Genomic DNA, 21,973 nt, shown 5'->3' with positions numbered 1-21,973 from the left:
TGTCCGACAAGATGGCCGCCGGCGCCCCCTGCGATCTGTGAACTAAACAAGATGGCCGTCGCTTCCGGCACCTCACGGTGAAACTTTAAACTTCGCTTCAAATTTACTTTACTGAAACGCAGCACGTTTTTATAACACAGAGACAAGATACATTTATTAACACAGAGACGAGATACATTTAATCGCCTTATTTGTGCACGAAAAGCACGGCGCGAGGCCTAGTGTGGCAGGCTTCGCGAGGCCTAGTGCGGCAGGCTTTGCGAGGCCTACTGCAGAAAAGGCATTTCGAGGCCTACTGCAGAGAAGGCTTCGCGAGGCCTACTGCAGGGAAGGCTTCGCGAGGCCTACTGCAGAGGCTTCGCGAGGCCTAGTGCAGAATGCTTCGCTAAGTCTACTGCAGAGAAGGCTTCGCGAGGCCTAGTGCAGCAGGCTTCGCGAGGCCTAGTGCGGCAGGCTTCGCGAGGCCTAGTGCGGGAGGCTTCGCGAGGCCTAGTGCAAAAGGTGGTGGTCAATTAATCTCAGATGTGATCGTTTGGAAATGAAAGACTGCGAGTCTTTAAATCTCACAGCGTTTCTTGTCAAAACAAACACTTTTAATTAACATTACACTAGAATACAGTACTTTTTTCTTTAACTCCTCTATACCCGGTCGATATCCCTGTACCGGTACTAAGTATTATTCCTACCAGCCCACCCCGCAGGGTCCTGTTTAATTCGGTAAAGTCACGTAAATAGAAATTAAAAGTAAACAAAATACTAATGTTTTTTTTGTAGTAACAAAAAAAAATAAATGAATGGAAAATCATAAAAGCAAAAAACCTTCGCATTTTTTATTTTATTTAACTCTTTTTATTGTTGGTTTTTTTCTTTCATAATTTTCAATGCATTTTCATCTTTATTTTATTTTTTTCTTTTGAATTGAATTTTTTTATTATTTTTAGTTTTTTGTTTACATGACTTTACCTAACAAACCAAAAATATGAATTCCTGCAGTCACGAAAGTTTTAAGTTAAAAAATAGTTAACTTTTTTATTTACGTAAAAAGTGTTCTTTGACAGGGATTCTTACCCAGGCCGCTGCGGTGAAATGGCAAATCCTAACCACTAGACTACCAGTGAAGCTGTTGGAGGTGCCTCCACGTTTCCTGCTATCCTGGCACCTCCAACACCGGGAGCTCGCTCGAGAGTTGATGTTGCATTGGAATCTGTTCACGAGATTTACGTGGAATCGTGAGACCATGAGAGATGGCGACTGCCTGGGGAACACTTCAGTCAGCAATCGAAGATCAAGCCTGGTGATGATGCGGGACAGCAGGACACGTGGAGGTACATCTAACAACTTCCCTTGTGGTCTGGTGATTAAAATTCGAAGCTCTCAGTGCTGCGGTCTGGGTTCAGTTCCCGGTCACGGAATGAGGCTCTTGGTGTCTTTTTTAAGCAGTTAAACGTTTCCGTAAATAAGAAAATAACTTTTTTTATTATTTATAAAAATTGTTCCCTGACCGAGAATCGAATCCGGGCCGCGGCAGTGAGAGCGCCGAATCCTAACCACTAGACCACCAGGGAAGCTGGTTGAGGTGTCTCCACATGTCCTGCTGTCCTGGCACCTCCAACACCGGGAGCTCGCTCGAGAGTTGTTGGAGCAATGGAATCTGTTCACGGGTTTGACTGTGGAATCGTGATACCGTAAGAGATGGCGACTGCCTGGGAAAACCTTCGGTCAGGAGTAGAAGTTCAATCCTGGTGATAATGCGGGAAAACAGGACACGTGGAGGCACAATCACCAATTTCTCTGGTGTGGCAACTGGTTAGGTTTTGGCGCTCCCTCCGCCCCCGCTCTGGATCGAATCCCCGTAAGGGAAATAATATTTTGGTTTCATTTTCAAAGCAGTTCCACGAATACCTGAATTAAAAGTATTTATAGTATTGATTAATTCGGTAAAGTATTTATAGTATTGATACTGGTAGGAACGAAGTGGACCAGACCACCAATAGATTAATGTGTCCGTCCGTCCGTCTGTCCGACAAGATGGCCGCCCGTGCCCCCTGCGATCTGTGAACTAAACAAGATGGCCGTCGCTTCCGGCGCCTCACGGTGAAACTTTAAACTTCGCTTCAAATTTAATTTACTGAAACGCAGCACGTTTTTTTTTAACACAGAGACAAGATACATTTTTTAACACAGAGACGAGATACATTTAATCACCTTATTTGTGCACGAAAAGCACGGCGCGAGGCCTAGTGCGGCAGGCTTCGCGAGGCCTAGTGTGGCAGGCTTTGCGAGGCCTACTGCAGAAAAGGCATTGCGAGGCCTACTGCAGAGAAGGCTTCGCGAGGCCTACTGCAGGGAAGGCTTCGCGAGGCCTACTGCAGAGGCTTCGCGAGGCCTAGTGCAGAAGGCTTCGCTAAGTCTACTGCAGAGAAGGCATCGCGAGGCCTAGTGCAGCAGGCTTCGCGAAGCCTAGTGCGGCAGGCTTCGCGAGGCCTAGTGCGGGAGGCTTCGCGAGGCCTAGTGCAAAAGGTGGTGGTCAATTAATCTCAGATGTGATCGTTTGGAAATGAAAGACTGCGAGTCTTTAAATCTCACAGCGTTTCTTGTCAAAACAAACACTTTTAATTAACATTACACTAGAATACAGTAATTTTTTCTTTAACTCCTCTATACCCGGTCGATATCCCTGTACCGGTACTAAGTATTATTCCTACCAGCCCACCCCGCAGGGTCCTGTTAAATTCGGTAAAGTCACGTAAATAGAAATAAAAATTAAACAAAATACTAATGTTTTTTTTTAAGTAACAAAAATTAAAAAATGAATGGAAAATCATAAAAGCAAAAAAACCTTCGCATTTTTTTTATTTTATTTAACTCTTTTTATTGTTGGTTTTTTTTCTTTCATAATTTTCAATGCATTTTCATCTTTATTTTATTTTTTTCTTTTGAATTGAATTTTTTTATTATTTTTTGGTTTTTTATTTACGTGACTTTACCTAACGAACCAAGAATATTAATTCCTGCAGTCACGAAAGTTTTAAGTAAAAAAATAGTTAACTTTTTTATTTACGTAAAAAGTTTTCTTTGACAGGGATTCTCACCCAGGCCGCTGCGGTGAAATGGCAAATCCTAACCACTAGACTACCAGTAAAGCTGTTGGAGGTGCCTCCACGAGTCCTGCTATCCTGGCACCTCCAACACCGGCAGCTCGCTCGAGAGTTGATGGTGCATTGGAATCTGTTCACGAGATTTACGTGGAATCGTGAGACCATAAGAGATGGCGACTGCCTGGGGAACACTTCAGTCAGCAATCGAAGATCAAGCCTGGTGATGATGCGGGACAGCAGGACACGTGGAGGTGCATCTAACAACTTCCCTGGTGGTCTGGTGATTAAAATTCGACGCTCTCAGTGCAGCGGTCTGGGTTCAGTTCCCGGTCACGGAATGAGGCTCTTGGTGTCTTTTTTAAAGCAGTTAAACGTTTCCGTAAAGAAGAAAATAACTTTTTTATTATTTATAAAAATTGTTCCCTGACCGAGAATCGAATCCAGGCCGCGGCAGTGAGAGCGCCGAATCCTAACCACTAGACCACCAGGGAAGCTGGTTGAGGTGTCTCCACATGTCCTGCTGTCCTGGCACCTCCAACACCGGGAGCTCGCTCGAGAGTTGATGGATCAATGGAATCTGTTCACGGGTTTGACTGTGGAATCGTGATACCGTAAGAGATGGCGACTGCCTGGGAAAACCTTCGGTCAGGAGTAGAAGTTCAAGCCTGGTGATAATGCGGGAAAACAGGACACGTGGAGGCACAATCACCAATTTCTCTGGTGTGGCAACTGGTTAGGTTTTGGCGCTCCCTCCGCCCCCGCTCTGGATCGAATCCCCGTAAGGAAAATAGTATTTTGGTTTCATTTTCAAAGCAGTTCCACGAATACCTGAATTAAAAGTATTTATAGTATTGATTAATTCGGTAAAGTATTTATAGTATTGATATTGGTAGGAACGAAGTGGACCAGACCACCAATAGATTAATGTGTCCGTCCGTCCGTCTGTCCGACAAGATGGCCGCCCGCGCCCCCTGCGATCTGTGAACTAAACAAGATGGCCGTCGCTTCCGGCGCCTCACGGTGAAACTTTAAACTTCGCTTCAAATTTACTTTACTGAAACGCAGCACGTTTTTTTAACACAGAGACAAGATACATTTATTAACACAGAGACGAGATACATTTAATCGCCTTATTTGTGCACGAAAAGCACGGCGCGAGGCCTAGTGTGGCAGGCTTCGCGAGGCCTAGTGCGGCAGGCTTTGCGAGGCCTACTGCAGAAAAGGCATCGCGAGGCCTACTGCAGAGAAGGCTTCGCGAGGCCTACTGCAGGGAAGGCTTCGCGAGGCCTACTGCAGAGGCTTCGCGAGGCCTAGTGCAGAAGGCTTCGCTAAGTCTACTGCAGAGAAGGCATCGCGAGGCCTAGTGCAGCAGGCTTCGCGAGGCCTAGTGCGGCAGGCTTCGCGAGGCCTAGTGCGGGAGGCTTCGCGAGGCCTAGTGCAAAAGGTGGTGGTCAATTAATCTCAGATGTGATCGTTTGGAAATGAAAGACTGCGAGTCTTTAAATCTCACAGCGTTTCTTGTCAAAACAAACACTTTTAATTAACATTACACTAGAATACAGTAATTTTTTCTTTAACTCCTCTATACCCGGTCGATATCCCTGTACCGGTACTAAGTATTATTCCTACCAGCCCACCCCGCAGGGTCCTGTTAAATTCGGTAAAGTCACGTAAATAGAAATAAAAATTAAACAAAATACTAATGTTTTTTTTTAAGTAACAAAAATTAAAAAATGAATGGAAAATCATAAAAGCAAAAAAACCTTCGCATTTTTAATTTTATTTAACTCTTTTTATTGTTGGTTTTTTTTCTTTCATAATTTTCAATGCATTTTCATCTTTATTTTATTTTTTTCTTTTGAATTGAATTTTTTTATTATTTTTTGGTTTTTTATTTACGTGACTTTACCTAACGAACCAAGAATATTAATTCCTGCAGTCACGAAAGTTTTAAGTAAAAAAATAGTTAACTTTTTTATTTACGTAAAAAGTTTTCTTTGACAGGGATTCTCACCCAGGCCGCTGCGGTGAAATGGCAAATCCTAACCACTAGACTACCAGTAAAGCTGTTGGAGGTGCCTCCACGAGTCCTGCTATCCTGGCACCTCCAACACCGGCAGCTCGCTCGAGAGTTGATGGTGCATTGGAATCTGTTCACGAGATTTACGTGGAATCGTGAGACCATAAGAGATGGCGACTGCCTGGGGAACACTTCAGTCAGCAATCGAAGATCAAGCCTGGTGATGATGCGGGACAGCAGGACACGTGGAGGTGCATCTAACAACTTCCCTGGTGGTCTGGTGATTAAAATTCGACGCTCTCAGTGCAGCGGTCTGGGTTCAGTTCCCGGTCACGGAATGAGGCTCTTGGTGTCTTTTTTAAAGCAGTTAAACGTTTCCGTAAAGAAGAAAATAACTTTTTATTATTTATAAAAATTGTTCCCTGACCGAGAATCGAATCCAGGCCGTGGCAGTGAGAGCGCCGAATCCTAACCACTAGACCACCAGGGAAGCTGGTTGAGGTGTCTCCACATGTCCTGCTGTCCTGGCACCTCCAACACCGGGCGCTCGCTCGAGAGTTGATGGATCAATGGAATCTGTTCACGGTTTTGACTGTGGAATCGTGATACCGTAAGAGATGGCGACTGCCTGGGAAAACCTTCGGTCAGGAGTAGAAGTTCAAGCCTGGTGATAATGCGGGAAAACAGGACACGTGGAGGCACAATCACCAATTTCTCTGGTGTGGCAACTGGTTAGGTTTTGGCGCTCCCTCCCCCCCCGCACTTGATCGAATCCCCGTAAGGGAAATAGTATTTTGGTTTCATTTTCAAAGCAGTTCCACGAATACCTGAATTAAAAGTATTTATAGTATTGATTAATTCGGTAAAGTATTTATAGTATTGATAATGGTAGGAACGAAGTGGACCAGACCACCAATAGATTAATGTGTCCGTCCGTCCGTCTGTCCTACAAGATGGCCGCCCGCGCCCCCTGCGATCTGTGAACTAAACAAGATGGCCGTCGCTTCCGGCGCCTCACGGTGAAACTTTAAACTTCGCTTCAAATTTACTTTACTGAAACGCAGCACGTTTTTTTAACACAGAGACAAGATACATTTATTAACACAGAGACGAGATACATTTAATCGCCTTATTTGTGCACGAAAAGCACGGCGCGAGGCCTACTGCAGGGAAGGCTTCGCGAGGCCTAGTGCGGCAGGCTTTGCGAGGCCTACTGCAGAAAAGGCTTCGCGAGGCCTACTGCAAAGGCTTCGCGAGGCCTAGTGCAGAAGGCTTCGCTAAGTCTACTGCGGAGAAGGCTTCGCGAGGCCTAGTGCGGCAGTCTTCGCGAGGCCTAGTGCGGGAGGCTTCGCGAGGCCTAGTGCAAAAGGTGGTGGTCAATTAATCTCAGATGTGATCGTTTGGAAATTAAAGACTGCGAGTCTTTAAATCTCACAGCGTGTCTTGTCAAAACAAACACTTTTAATTAACATTACACTAGAATACAGTATTTTTTTCTTTAACTCCTCTATACCCGGTCGATATCCCTGTACCGGTACTAAGTATTATTCCTACCAGCCCAACCCGCAGGGTCCTGTTTAATTCGGTAAAGTCACGTAAATAGAAATAAAAAGTAAACAAAATACTAATGTTTTATTTTTAAGTAACAAAAATAAAAAAATGAATAGAAAATCATAAAAGCAAAAAACCTTCGCATTTTTTATTTTACTTAACTCTTTTTATTGTTGGCTTTTGTCTTTCATAATTTTCAATGCATTTTCATCTTAATTTTATTTTTATTCTTTTGAATTGCATTTTTATTATTTTTAGTTTTTTGTTTACGTGACTTTACCTAACGAACCAAGAATATGAATTCCTGCAGTCACGAAAGTTTTAAGTAAAAAAAAATTTAACTTTATTATTTACGTAAAAAGTGTTCTTTGACAGGGATTCTTACCCAGGCCGCTTTTTATTTACGTGACTTTACTTAACGAACCAAGAATATGAATTCCTGCAGTCACTAAAGTTTTAAGTAAAAAAAAAATTTAACTTTTTTATTTACGTAAAAAGTGTTCTTTGACAGGGATTCTTACCCAGGCCGCTGCGGTGAAATGGCAAATCCTAACCACTAGACTACCAGTGAAGCTGTTGGAGGTGCCTCCACGTGTCCTGCTATCCTGGCACCTCCAACACCGGGAGCTCGCGCGATAGTTGATGGTGCATTGGAATCTGTTCACGAGATTTACGTGGAATCGTGAGACCATAAGAGATGGCGACTGCCTGGGGAACACTTCAGTCAGCAATCGAAGATCAAGCCTGGTGATGATGCGGGACAGCAGGACACGTGGAGGTACATCTAACAACTTCCCTGATGGTCTGGTGATTAAAATTCGAAGCTCTCAGTGCTGCGGTCTGGATTCAGTTCCCTGTCACGGAATGAGGCTCTTGGTGTCTTTTTTAAAGCAGTTAAACTTTTCCGTAAAGAAGAAAATAACTTTTTTTATTGTTTATAAAAAAGAGTTCCCTGACCAGGAATCGAACCTGGGCCGTGGTGGTGAGAGCGCCGAATCCTAACCACTAGACCACCAAGGAAGCTGGTTAAGGTGTCTCCACATGTCCTGCTGTCCTGGCACCTCCAACACCGGGAGCTCGCTCGAGAGTTGATGGATCAATGGAATCTGTTCACGGGTTTGACTGTGGAATCGTGATACCGTAAGAGATGGCGACTGCCTGGGAAAACCTTCGGTCAGGAGTAGAAGTTCAAGCCTGGTGATAATGCGGGAAAACAGGACACGTGGAGGCACAATCACCAATTTCTCTGGTGTGGCAACTGGTTAGGTTTTGGCGCTCCCTCCGCCCCCGCTCTTGATCGAATCCCCGTAAGGGAAATAGTATTTTGGTTTCATTTTCAAAGCAGTTCCACGAATACCTGAATTAAAAGTATTTATAGTATTGATTAATTCGGTAAAGTATTTATAGTATTGATAATGGTAGGAACGAAGTGGACCAGACCACCAATAGATTAATGTGTCCGTCCGTCCGTCTGTCCGACAAGATGGCCGCCCGCGCCCCCTGCGATCTGTGAACTAAACAAGATGACCGTCGCTTCCGGCGCCTCACGGTGAAACTTTAAACTTCGCTTCAAATTTACTTTACTGAAACGCAGCACGTTTTTTTAACACAGAGACAAGATACATTTATTAACACAGAGACGAAATACATTTAATCGCCTTATTTGTGCACCAAAAGCACGGCGCGAGGCCTACTGCAGGGAAGGCTTCGCGAGGCCTACTGCAGAGGCTTCGCGAGGCCTAGTGCAGAAGGCTTCGCTAAGTTTACTGCAGAGAAGGCTTCGCGAGGCCTAGTGCAGCAGGCTTCGCGAGGCCTAGTGCGGCAGGCTTCGCGAGGCCTAGTGCGGGAGGCTTCGCGAGGCCTAGTGCAAAAGGTGGTGGTCAATTAATCTCAGATGTGATCGTTTGGAAATGAAAGACTGCGAGTCTTTAAATCTCAGAGCGTTTCTTGTCAAAACAAACACTTTTAATTAACATTACACTAGAATACAGTATTTTTTTCTTTAACTCCTCTATACCCAGTCGATATCATTGTACCGGTACTAAGTATTACTCCTACCAGCCCACCCCGCAGGGTCCTGTTTAATTCGGTAAAGTCACGTAAATAGAAATAAAAAGCAAACAAAATACTAATGTTTTTTTTTTTAAGTAACAAAAAAAAATGAATGGAAAATCATAAAAGCAAAAAACCTTCGCATTTTTTATTTTATTTGACTCTTTTTATTGTTGGTTTTTTTCTTTCATAATTTTCAATGCATTTTCATCTTTATTTTATTTTTTTCTTTTGAATTGAATTTTTTTATTATTTTTTTGTTTTTTATTTACGTGACTTTACCTAACGAACCAAGAATATTAATTCCTGCAGTCACGAAAGTTTTAAGTAAAAAAATAGTTAACTTTTTTATTTACGTAAAAAGTGTTCTTTGACAGGGATTCTCACCCAGGCCGCTGCGGTGAAATGGCAAATCCTAACCACTAGACTACCAGTAAAGCTGTTGGAGGTGCCTCCACGAGTCCTGCTATCCTGGCACCTCCAACACCGGCAGCTCGCTCGAGAGTTGATGGTGCATTGGAATCTGTTCACGAGATTTACGTGGAATCGTGAGACCATAAGAGATGGCGACTGCCTGGGGAACACTTCAGTCAGCAATCGAAGATTAAGCCTGGTGATGATGCGGGACAGCAGGACACGTGGAGGTGCATCTAACAACTTCCCTGGTGGTCTGGTGATTAAAATTCGAAGCTCTCAGTGCTGCGGTCTGGGTTCAGTTCCCGGTCATGGAATGAGGCTCTTGGTGTCTTTTTTAAAGCAGTTAAACGTTTCCGTAAAGAAGAAAATAACTTTTTTTATTATTTATAAAAATTGTTCCCTGACCGAGAATCGAATCCAGGCCGCGGCAGTGAGAGCGCCGAATCCTAACCACTAGACCACCACGGAAGCTGGTTGAGGTGTCTCCACATGTCCTGCTGTCCTGGCACCTCCAACACCGGGAGCTCGCTCGAGAGTTGTTGGAGCAATGGAATCTGTTCACGGGTTTGACTGTGGAATCGTGATACCGTAAGAGATGGCGACTGCCTGGGAAAACCTTCGGTCAGGAGTAGAAGTTCAAGCCTGGTGATAATGCGGGAAAACAGGACACGTGGAGGCACAATCACCAATTTCTCTGGTGTGGCAACTGGTTAGGTTTTGGCGCTCCCTCCGCCCCCGCTCTTGATCGAATCCCCGTAAGGGAAATAGTATTTTGGTTTCATTTTCAAAGCAGTTCCACGAATACCTGAATTAAAAGTATTTATAGTATTGAATAATTCGGTAAAGTATTTATAGTATTGATAATGGTAGGAACGAAGTGGACCAGACCACCAATAGATTAATGTGTCCGTCCGTCCGTCTGTCCTACAAGATGGCCGCCCGCGCCCCCTGCGATCTGTGAACTAAACAAGATGACCGTCGCTTCCGGCGCCTCACGGTGAAACTTTAAACTTCGCTTCAAATTTACTTTACTGAAACGCAGCACGTTTTTTTAACACAGAGACAAGATACATTTATTAACACAGAGACGAGATACATTTAATCGCCTTATTTGTGCCCGAAAAGCACGGCGCGAGGCCTACTGCAGGGAAGGCTTCGCGAGGCCTACTGCAGAGGCTTCGCGAGGCCTAGTGCAGAAGGCTTCGCTAAGTCTACTGCAGAGAAGGCTTCGCGAGGCCTAGTGCAGCAGGCTTCGCGAGGCCTAGTGCGGCAGGCTTCGCAAGGCCTAGTGCGGGAGGCTTCGCGAGGCCTAGTGCAAAAGGTGGTGGTCAATTAATCTCAGATGTGATCGTTTGGAAATGAAAGACTGCGAGTCTTTAAATCTCACAGCGTTTCTTGTCAAAACAAACACTTTTAATTAACATTACACTAGAATACAGTATTTTTTTCTTTAACTCCTCTATACCCGGTCGATATCCCTGTACCGGTACTAAGTATTATTCCTACCAGCCCACCCCGCAGGGTCCTGTTAAATTCGGTAAAGTCACGTAAATAGAAATAAAAAGTAAACAAAATACTAATGTTTTTTTTTTAAGTAACAAAAATAAAAAAATGAATGGAAAATCATAAAAGCAAAAAACCTTCGCATTTTTTATTTTATTTAACTCTTTTTATTGTTGGTTTTTTTCTTTCATAATTTGCAATGCATTTTCATCTTTATTTTATTTTTTTCTTTTGAATTGAATTTTTTTATTATTATTTTTTATTTACGTGACTTTACCTAACGAACCAAGAATATGAATTCCTGCAGTCACGAAAGTTTTAAGTAATAAAATAGTTAACTTTTATTTACGTAAAAAGTGTTCTTTGACAGGGATTCTTACCCAGGCCGATTTTTATTTAAGTGACTTTACTTAACGAACCAAGAATATGAATTCCTGCAGTCACGAAAGTTTTAAGTAAAAAAAAAAAATTACTTTTTTATTTACGTAAAAAGTGTTCTTTGACAGGGATTCTTACCCAGGCCGCTGCGGTGAAATGGCAAATCCTAACCACTAGACTACCAGTGAAGCTGTTGGAGGTGCCTCCACGTGTCCTGCTATCCTGGCACCTCCAACACCGGGAGCTCGCGCGAGAGTTGATTGTGCATTGGAATCTGTTCACGAGATTTATGTGGAATCGTGAGACCATAAGAGATGGCGACTGCCTGGGGAACACTTCAGTCAGCAATCGAAGATCAAGCCTGGTGATGATGCGGGACAGCAGGACACGTGGAGGTACATCTAACAACTTCCCTGGTGGTCTGGTGATTAAAATTCGAAGCTCTCAGTGCTGCAGTCTGGATTCAGTTCCCTGTCACGGAATGAGGCTCTTGGTGTCTTTTTTATAGCAGTTAAACTTTTCCGTAAAGAAGAAAATAACTTTTTTTATTGTTTATAAAAAAGAGTTCCCTGACCGGGAATCGAACCCGGGCCGCGGCGGTGAGAGCGCCGAAACCAAACCACTAGACCACCAAGGAGGCTGGTTAAGGTGTCTCCACATGTCCTGCTGTCCTGGCACCTCCAACACCGGGAGCTCGCTCGAGAGTTGATGGATCAATGGAATCTGTTCACGGGATTGACTGTGGAATCGTGATACCATAAGAGATGGCGACTGCCTAGGAACACCTTCGATCAGCAGTAGAAGTTCAAGCCTGGTGATAATGCGGGACAGCAGGACACGTGGAGCCACAATCACCAATTTCTCTGGTGTAGCAACTGGTTAGGTTTTGGCGCTCCCTCCGCCCCCGCTCGTGATCGAATCCCCGTAAGGGAAATAGTATTTTGGTTTCATTTTCAAAGCAGTTCCACGAATGCCTGAATTAAAAGTATTCATATTATTGATTACTTCGGTAAAGTCACGTAAATAGAAATAAAAAGCAAACAAAATACCAAGGACAATATTTTTTCAAAGTAACAAAAATAAAAAATGAATGGAAAATCATAAAAGCAAAAAACCATACAATAAAAAAATACGAAGACAAAATTAAAAATCAATTGAAAATAATAAAAAGAAAAAACCTTCGCATTTTTAATTTTATTTAACTCTTTTTATTGTTGGTTTTTTTCTTTCATAATTTTCAATGCATTTTTATCTTTATTTTATTTTTATTCTTTTCAATTGCATTTTTATTATTTTTAGTTTTTTGTTTACATGACTTTACCTAACAAACCAAGAACATGAATTCCTGCAGTCACGAAAGTTTTAAGTAAAAAAATAGTTAACTTTTTTATTTAGGTAAAAAGCATTCTTTGACAGGGATTCTCACCCAGGCCCCTGCGGTGAAATGGCAAATCCTAACCACTAGACTACCAGTAAAGCTGTTGGAGGTGCCTCCACGTGTCCTGCTATCCTGGCACCTCCATCACCGGGAGCTCGCTCGAGAGTTGATGGTGCATTGGAATCTGTTCACGAGATTTACGTGGAATCGTGAGACCATAAGAGATGGAGACTGCCTGGGGAACACTTCAGTCAGCAATCGAAGATCAAGCCTGGTGATGATGCGGGACAGCAGGACACATGGAGGTACATCTTACAACTTCCCTGGTGGTCTGGTGATTAAAATTCGAAGCTCTCAGTGCTGCGGTCTGGGTTCAGTTCCCGGTCACGGAATGAGGCTCTTGGTGTCTTTTTTAAAGAAGTTAAACTTTTCCGTAAAGAAGAAAATAACTCTTTTTTATTATTTATAAAAATTGTTCCCTGACCGGGAATCGAACACGGGCCACGGCGGTGAGAGCGCCGAATCCTAACCACTTGACCACCAGGGAAACTGGTTGAGGTGTCTCCACATGTCCTGACGTCCTGGCACCTCCAACACCGGGAGCTCGCTCGAGAGTTGTTGGAGCAATGGAATCTGTTCACAGGTTTGACTGTGGAATCGTGATACCGTAAGAGATGGCGACTGCCTGGGAAAACCTTCGGTCAGCAGTAGAAGTTCAAGCCTGGTGATAATGCGGGAAAACAGGACACGTGGAGGCACAATCACCAATTTCTCTGGTGTGGAAACTGGTTAGGTTTTGGCGCTCCCTCCGCCCCCGCTCAGGATCGAATCCCCGTAAGGGAAATAGTATTTTGGTTTCATTTTCAAAGCAGTTCCACGAATACCTGAATTAAAAGTATTTAGAGTATTGATTAATTCGGTAAAGTATTTATAGTATTGATACTGGTAGGAACGAAGTGGACCAGACCACCAATAGATTAATGTGCCCGTCCATCCGTCTGTCCGACAAGATGGCCGCCCGCGCCCCCTGCGATCTGTGAACTAAAGAAGATGGCCGTCGCTTCCGGCGCCTCACGGTGAAACTTTAAACTTCGTTTCAAATTTACTTTACTGAAACGCAGCACGTTTTTTTAAATACAGAGACAAAATACATTTATTAACACAGAGACGAGATACATTTAATGGCCTTTTTTGTGCACGAAAAGCACGGCGCGAGGCCTAGTGCGGCAGGCTTCGCGAGGCCTAGTGCGGCAGGCTTTGCGAGGCCTACTGCAGAAAAGGCATCGAGAGGCCTACTGCAGAGAAGGCTTCGCGAGGCCTACTGCAGGGAAGGCTTCGCGAGGCCTACTGCAGAGGCTTCGCGAGGCCTAGTGCAGAAGGCTTCGCTAAGTCTACTGCAGATAAGGCTTCACGAGGCCTAGTGCAGCAGGCTTCGCGAGGCCTAGTGCGGCAGGCTTCGCGAGGCCTAGTGCGGGAGGCTTCGCGAGGCCTAGTGCAAAAGGTGGTGGTCAATTAATCTCAGCTGTGATCGTTTGGAAATGAAAGACTGCGAGTCTTTAAATCTCACAGCGTTTTTTTCTAAACAAACACTTTTAATTAACATTACACTAGAATACAGTAATTTTTTCTTTAACTCCTCTATACCCGGTCGATATCCCTGTACCGGTACTTAGTATTATTCCTACCAGCCCACCCCGCAGGGTCCTGTTTAATTCGGTAAAGTCACGTAAATAGAAATAAAAAGTAAACAAAATACTAATTTTTTTTTTTTAAGTAACAAAAAAAAATGAATGGAAAATCATAAAAGCAAAAAACCTTCGCATTTTTTATTTTATTTAACTCTTTTTATTGTTGTTTTTTTTCTTTCATAATTTTCAATGCATTTTTATCTTTATTTTATTTGTATTCTTTTTAATTGCATTTTTTATTATTTTTTATTTACGTGACTTTACCTAACGAACCAAAAATATGAATGCCTGCAGCCACGAAAGTTTTAAGTAAAAAAATAGTTAACTTTTTTATTTACGTAAAAAGTGTTCTTTGACAGGGATTCTTACCCAGGCCGCTGCGGTGAAATGGCAAATCCTAACCACTAGACTACCAGTGAAGCTGTTGGAGGTGCCTCCACGTGTCCTGCTATCCTGGCACCTCCAACACCGGGAGCTCGCTCGAGAGTTGATGGTGCATTGGAATCTGTTCACGAGATTTACGTGGAATCGTGAGACCATAAGAGATGGCGACTGCCTGGGGAACACTTCAGTCAGCAATCGAAGATCAAGCCTGGTGATGATGCGGGACAGCAGGACACGTGGAGGTACATCTAACAACTTCCCTGGTGGTCTGGTGATTAAAATTCGAAGCTCTCAGTGCTGCGGTCTGGATTCAGTTCGCTGTCACGGAATGAGGCTCTTGGTGTCTTTTTTAAGCAGTTACACTTTTCCGTAAAGAAGAAAATAACTTTTTTCATTGTTTATAAAAAAGAGTTCTCTGACCGGGAATCGAACCCGGGCCGCGGCGGTGAGAGCGCCGAATCCTAACCACTAGACCACCAGGGAAGCTGATTAAGGTGTCTCCACATGTCCTGCTGTCCTGGCACCTCCAACACCGGGAGCTCGCTCGAGAGTTGATGGAGCAATGAAATCTGTTCACGGGATTGACTGTGGAATCGTGATACCATAAGAGATGGCGACTGCCTAGGAACACCTTCGGTCAGCAGTAGAAGTTCAAGCCTGGTGATAATGCGGGACAGCAGGACACGTGGAGGCACAATCACCAATTTCTCTGGTGTGGCAACTGGCTAGGTTTTGGCGCTCCCTCCGCCCCTGCTCGGGATCGAATCCCCGTAAGGGAAATAGTATTTTGGTTTCATTTTCAAAGTAGTTCCACGAATACCTGAATTAAAAGTATTATAGTATTGATTAATTCGGTAAAGTATTTATAGTATTGATACTGGTAGGAACCAAGTGGACCAGACCACCAATAGATTAATGTGTCCGTCCGTCTGTCCGACAAGATGGCCGCCCGCGCCCCCTGCGATCTGTGAACTAAACAAGATGGCCGTCGCTTCCGGCGCCTCATAGCGAAACTTTAAACTTCGCTTCAAATTTACTTCACTGAAACGCAGCACGTTTTTTTTTAACACAGAGACAAGATACATTTATCAACACAGAGACGAGATACATTTAATTGCCTTATTTGTGCACGAAAAGCACGGTGCGAGGCCTAGTGCGGCAGGCTTCGCGAGGCCTAGTGCGGCAGGCTTTGCGAGGCCTACTGCAGAAGAGGCATCGCGAGGCCTACTGCAGGGAAGGCTTCGCGAGGACTACTGCAGAGGCTTCACGAGGCCTAGTGCAGAAGGCTTCGCTAAGTCTACTGCAGAGAAGGCTTCGCGAGGCCTAGTGCAGCAGGCTTCGCGAGGCCTAGTGCGGCAGGCTTCGCGAGGCCTAGTGCGGGAGGCTTCGCGAGGCCTAGTGCAAAAGGTGGTGGTCAATTAATCTCAGATGTGATCGTTTGGAAATGAAAGACTGCGAGTCTTTAAATCTCACAGCGTTTCTTGTCAAAACAAACACTTTTAATTAACATTACACTAGAATACAGTAATTTTTTCTTTAACTCCTCTATACCCGGTCGATATCACTGTACCGGTACTAAGTATTATTCCTACCAGCCCACCCCGCAGGGTCCTGTTTAATTCGGTAAAGTCACGTAAATAGAAATAAAAAGTAAACAAAATACTAATGTTTTTTTTTTAAGTAACAAAAATAAAAAAAATGAATGGAAAATCATAAAAGCAAAAAACATTCGCATTTTTTTATTTTATTTAACTCTTTTCATTGTTGGTTTTTTTCTTTCATAATTTTCAATGCATTTTTATCTTTATTTTATTTTTATTCTTTTTAATTGCATTTTCTATTATTTTTGGTTTTTTTATTTACGTGACTTTACCTAACGAACCAAGAATATGAATTCCTGCAGTCACGAAAGTTTTAAGTAAAAAAATAGTTAACTTTTTTATTTACGTAAGAAATATTCTTTGACAGGGATTCTTAACCACTAGACTACCAGTGAAGCTGTTGGAGGTGCCTCCACGTGTCCTGCTATCCTGGCACCTCCAACACCGGGAGCTCGCTCGAGAGTTGATGGTGCATTGGAATCTGTTCACGAGATTTACGTGGAATCGTGAGACCATAAGAGATGGCGACTTCCTGGGGAACACTTCAGTCAGCAATCGAAGATCAAGCCTGGTGATGATGCGGGACAGCAGGACATGTGGAAGTACATCTCACAACTTCCCTGGTGGTCTGTTGATTAAAATTCGAAGCTCTCAGTGCTGCGGTCGGGGTTTAGTTCCCGGTCACGGAATGAGGCTCTTGGTGTCTTTTTTAAAGCAGTTAAACTTTTCCGTAAAGAAGAAAATAACTTTTTTATTATTTATAAAAAAAGTGTTCCCTGACCGGGAATCGAACCCGGGCCGCGGCGGTGAGAGCGCCGAATCCTAACCACTAGACCACCAGGGAAGCTGGTTAAGGTGTCTCCACATGTTCTGCTGTCCTGGCACCTCCAACATCTGGAGCTCGCTCGAGAGTTGATGGAGCAATGGAATCTGTTCACGGGATTGACTGTGGAATCGTGATACCGTAAGAGATGGCGACTGCCTGGGACAACCTTCGGTCAGCAGTAGAAGTTCAAGCCTGGTGATAATGCGGGAAAACAGGACACGTGGAGGCACACACACCAATTTCCCTGGTGTGGCAACTGGTTAGTTTTTGGCGCTCCCTCCGCCCCCTCTCGGGATCGAATCCCCGGAAGGGAAATAGTATTTTGGTTTCATTTTCAAAGCAGTTCCACGAATGCCTAAATTAAAAGTATTTATGTTATTGATTAATTCCGTAAAGTCACGTAAATATAAATCAAAAGCAAACAAAATACAAAGGACAATATTTTTTCAAAGTAACAAAAATAAAAAATGAATGGAAAATCATAAAAGCAAAACACCATACAATAAAAAAATACGAAGACAAAATTAAAAATCAATTGAAAATAATAAAAGCAAAAAACCTTCGCATTTTTAATTGTATTTAACTATTTTTATTGTTGGTTTTTTCTTTCAGAATTTTCAATGCATTTTAATCTTTATTTTATTTTTATTCTTTTTAATTGCATTTTTTATTATTTTTTGTTTTTTATTTACGTGACTTTACCTAACGAACCAAGAATATGAATTCCTGCAGTCACGAAAGTTTTAAGTAAAAAAATAGTTAACTTTTTTATTTACGTAAAAAGCATTCTTTGACAGGGATTCTCACCCAGGCCGCTGCGGTGAAATGGCAAATCCTAACCACTAGACTACCAGTGAAGCTGTTGGAGGTGCCTCCACGTGTCCTGCTATCCTGGCACCTCCAACACTGGGAGCTCGCTCGAGAGTTGTTGGAGCAATGGAATCTGTTCACAGGTTTGACTGTGGAATCGTGATACCGTAAGAGATGGCGACTGCCTGGGAAAACCTTCGGTCAGCAATCGAAGATCAAGCCTGGTGATGATGCGGGACAGCAGGACACGTGGAGGCACAATCACCAATTTCTCTGGTGTGGAAACTGGTTAGTTTGGGCGCTCCCTCCGCCCCCGCTCAGGATCGAATCCCCGTAAGGGAAATAGTATTTTGGTTTCATTTTCAAAGCAGTTCCACGAATACCTGAATTAAAAGTATTTATAGTATTGATTAATTCGGTAAAGTATTTATAGTATTGATACTGGTAGGAACGAAGTGGACCAGACCACCAATAGATTAATGTGTCCGTCCGTCCGTCTGTCCGACAAGATGGCCACCCGCGCCCCCTGCGATCTGTGAACTAAACAAGATAGCCGTCGCTTCCGGCGCCTCACGGTGAAACTTTAAACTTCGCTTCAAATTTACTTTACTGAAACGCAGCACGTTTTTTTAATACAGAGACAAGATACATTTATTAACACAGAGACGAGATACATTTATTCGCCTTATTTGTGCACGAAAAGCATGGCGCGAGGCCTAGTGCGGCAGGCTTCGCGAGGCCTAGTGCGGCAGGCTTTGCGAGGCCTACTGCAGAAAAGGCATCGCGAGGCCTACTGCAGAAAAGGCTTCGCGAGGCCTATTGCAGGGAAGGCTTCGCGAGGCCTACTGCAGAGGCTTCGCGAGGCCTAGTGCAGAAGGCTTCGCTAAGTCTACTGCAGAGAAGGCTTCACGAGGCCTAGTGCAGCAGGCTTCGCGAGGCCTAGTGCGGCAGGCTTCGCGAGGCCTAGTGCGGGAGGCTTCGCGAGGCCTAGTGCAAAAGGTGGTGGTCAATTGATCTCAGATGTGATCGTTTGGAAATGAAAGACTGCGAGTCTTTAAATCTCACAGCGTTTCTTGTCAAAACAAACACTTTTAATTAACATTACACTAGAATACAGTAATTTTTTCTTTAATTCCTCTGTAATGCGGGCGAAAGCGACCTTCCGGATGTGACGTCACGAGGAGGCGGAGCCAGGTGACGTGGGTGAAAGGTAGGGGGTCCTTAAGCGGGTAAACCGGAAGGAGAAGGCAGTCGGGGTGTGAATGGAAAGGTGTGGGGCCACGCGGGCGTACGAGCCGAGGGGGCACCGTCAGAAGCGGGAGCCAACCCTGGGAACAGTAGGGAGCTACTGGGAGGTGTAAAGCTGCAGATAGAGATAGGCAGTGAGGCTGTGTGTGAGGAGCAGCGGGGTGGCTGCCAAGAGTCGCAGGAGCGACGAGAAGGAGACAGCACGAGGCTGTCAGAGCTGCAGCAGGAACAGCCAAGAGAGCTGTGTGAGAGTACAGCAGCGGAGCTGCTGTGGGGCTGCAAGAGCGACAAGAACAGCAGCGGGGCTGCTGATGTGGACTGGAGTGACATCGGAACCAGCACAGAGAGAATAAGAGAGACAGCCGTGTGGGAACGCAGTACGGACCGAATAAAGGACAGTGAGCCAGAAACCGTGGTCAAGTCTTTTATTACACTGGGGTCAGAAGTGAAACGGCATGTCTAAGCAAGTAAGGAAGAAAATTCCCCCGGCGCCAGCATCGGCTTCTTCGTCCGACGACGACGAATTCCCTCCGACCACGGATTTTGCTGGGGTGGTGGAGGAGAGCCCTGCTGAGGCGAGCACGGGGACGGGCGTGGAAGATGTCGGCGCGATGGCGGGTCCGTCAACAACATCGGACGCTGAGCAAAGATGGCAACAGGTGGCAGAACAACTGGAGACACTCAAGGACGTCCTGGCGCATCTGTGTCACCTCGTTACGCCAAGGACGACGATGGAACGAGAAGGTGCTCCACGGGCCGCCACGTTGCCTGCCCTGCCGCCGCCATTGGCCACGCGGCAAGAAGACGCCATCTTGCGCGCTCCGGGGCGCCAAACCGCCATCTTGGCCACGCCGCGGGCCGACGCCATTTTGAATTTACCTCCACAACAACCATCATTGGAAGACGGCGTAAAGAGGAGTCGGAGTCGCCACCTTACTACAGTTAAGGAATTCTCTATCGGGGGCGATTGGAGCGCTTTCGCCTGCCGATTTTTGGCGGCGGTTCGTTCAGCAAGATGGACCGATGCGGAGGCCTTGGAAGTGTTGCCGACTCTACTGGACGACGAATCTGTTCGATTTTTCCGTTCCATAACGGCCGATAAGAAGAAGACTTTATGTGGAGTTTTTGAGGAAATGGCCGACGCCTATGAGCCACCTGACGACGCGCATCGGCGATTCGCTCAACGACAACGAGCACCCGAAGAATCGCCCGTGGGGTTCAGGGGTGCGGTGTTGGAGCTGGCCATGGCAGCATATCCTGACACGCCACAGGATCTGCTCGAGCCCCTCATATTGGGAAAAATGCTGGAGCTGTCTCGGGATCTGGGGATCCCCATGCCTGTGTGTGGGCATGAGAAGCTCACGTCCCGGGCGGCAGCAAAGTGTCTGGATGCGCAGTTTAATCTCCGTCGCTGGAAGCAAGTGGCGGCATGGACGGGTGGGCCCGTCAAGGAAGGAGGCGCGATGGGGTGGGACCCCACAAGGGCGATCTATGTGCCGGATGAGCGGGGTCCACAGGAGCTGACGGCTGCCTCCTCTCCATGGCCGGGACGCGGAAGGCCGGGGCCGCGCGCTACGCCATCGGGACGGGGCCGCCGGGATGCAGGACCTGCGCTTCGGCGCAACGAGGCCGATTGCTTCCGCTGCGGCCGTAGGGGCCATTACGCCAAAGATTGCTGGGCCCGCTTCCCGGGTCCGCCGCAGCAGGAGCCCACAACACCGGACAAGCCGACCAAGGAACCTCCGAAACAGGCATGTCGGCACGCACCAGACACTCGGCAAGGCTTTACACCTCACCCACCACCTGTGTTGCGCGATCCTATTGTTGTTGTTAAAGAAAGGCCATCGACGGGGCCTTGTCATTCAGTTACGCAGTGGCGCAAATTGGCACGGAGAGTTGTCGCGGCCGCTACGGGTTCGTCCACTGTACCGGGGTCCATACAAGGTGTGGACGTGCGCATTTTGGTCGACTCGGGAGCGTCTGCGACTATTATATCGGATGTCATTTTCCATCTGTTGGGCATTCCGCCGGGGGCTGTGCGTCCGGTTTATGGGTCTTGCGTCGCTGCAAACGGGGGTAGTATGGGGATTGTGGGCCAGGTGGATGCTAAGATATCTATAGGGGATGTGTCGGCTTCGGGCGTTGTGTTAATATCGAGATCTTTGGCGGTTCCTTGCTTACTAGGCACGGATTTTTTGGCTAAGATGCCCATTTTGATTAAAATCAATGAAAATTGTATTGAATTGCCGGGGGGCCGTCGAATCTCGTTTCTGCCGTCGCCCTGGGGGCGACCTGCTTCGGCCGTACAGGTGCAGGCGCTGTCCGTCGCATCTGTGGACATCCCACCTGGTTCACAGATGCTTATACCCTTGCGGTATCGGAAGCCCCTGCCCAATCGGCTAGGAGCATTAGGGGTCTTGTTGTCACCATCCGCCACGATAACAACGGGATTGGCGTTAGTTGGGGCACAGACCATCGTCCGGCCGGATCAATTACCGGTTTTACAGGTGCTTAATGCGGGGGTGGAAAACATCCGTGTTCCGGCCGGTACGGTTGTGGCACATGCCACTACGGCGTTCGCGACGCACGATTGTCCGCATCGCCGAGGAGTGGTCGCTGGTGTTTCCGAGCCAAGGGGTTCGGATAATCGTTGGATCGCTACCTTATGTGACGAAAATTCTTCCCTGTCCGTGGGGCAACGTGATGCGCTGCGTAAATTGTTGCTGACGTATTCGGATGTGTTCAGCTCCGACGATTTGGATTTGGGACGCACATCGTTGCTTTCCCATCACATTGAGACGGGCGACGCTGCCCCTATTCGGTTAAATTCGCATCGGATGAGTCCAGCGGAGCGAGAACACGTTCGGGGGGCGGTGGAAGACATGTTGGCTGCGGACATTATATCGCCATCTAACAGCCCATGGGGCGCTCCTGTGGTCTTGGTTAAGAAAAAGGATGGCAACTTGAGATTTTGTGTCGATTTCCGGAAATTGAATAAGATATCGGTGGCAGATGCGTA

General features: G+C 45.7%; 5 non-coding genes across 5 annotated transcripts; all 5 read right to left on the bottom strand.

Moving 5' to 3' along the window:
• Positions 1-7,617: 7,617 nt before the first annotated feature.
• On the bottom strand, positions 7,618-7,689 carry TRNAE-CUC (transfer RNA glutamic acid (anticodon CUC)). The gene has a single exon. It is a non-coding gene; the product is annotated as a tRNA-Glu (tRNA).
• Positions 7,690-11,584: 3,895 nt separating this feature from the next.
• On the bottom strand, positions 11,585-11,656 carry TRNAE-CUC (transfer RNA glutamic acid (anticodon CUC)). The gene has a single exon. It is a non-coding gene; the product is annotated as a tRNA-Glu (tRNA).
• Positions 11,657-12,872: 1,216 nt separating this feature from the next.
• On the bottom strand, positions 12,873-12,944 carry TRNAE-CUC (transfer RNA glutamic acid (anticodon CUC)). The gene has a single exon. It is a non-coding gene; the product is annotated as a tRNA-Glu (tRNA).
• Positions 12,945-14,880: 1,936 nt separating this feature from the next.
• Positions 14,881-14,952, bottom strand: TRNAE-CUC (transfer RNA glutamic acid (anticodon CUC)). Its single transcript has one exon. It is a non-coding gene; the product is annotated as a tRNA-Glu (tRNA).
• A 1,890-nt stretch (positions 14,953-16,842) lies between these two features.
• Positions 16,843-16,914, bottom strand: TRNAE-CUC (transfer RNA glutamic acid (anticodon CUC)). Its single transcript has one exon. It is a non-coding gene; the product is annotated as a tRNA-Glu (tRNA).
• Between the last annotated feature and the right edge of the window lie 5,059 nt (positions 16,915-21,973).

Source organism: Lampetra fluviatilis, chromosome 14 (genome assembly GCF_964198595.1).
Source record: "Lampetra fluviatilis chromosome 14, kcLamFluv1.1, whole genome shotgun sequence".
Classification (NCBI taxonomy): Eukaryota; Metazoa; Chordata; class Hyperoartia; order Petromyzontiformes; family Petromyzontidae; genus Lampetra; species Lampetra fluviatilis.
This window is presented reverse-complemented; position numbering and strand designations above follow the sequence as displayed.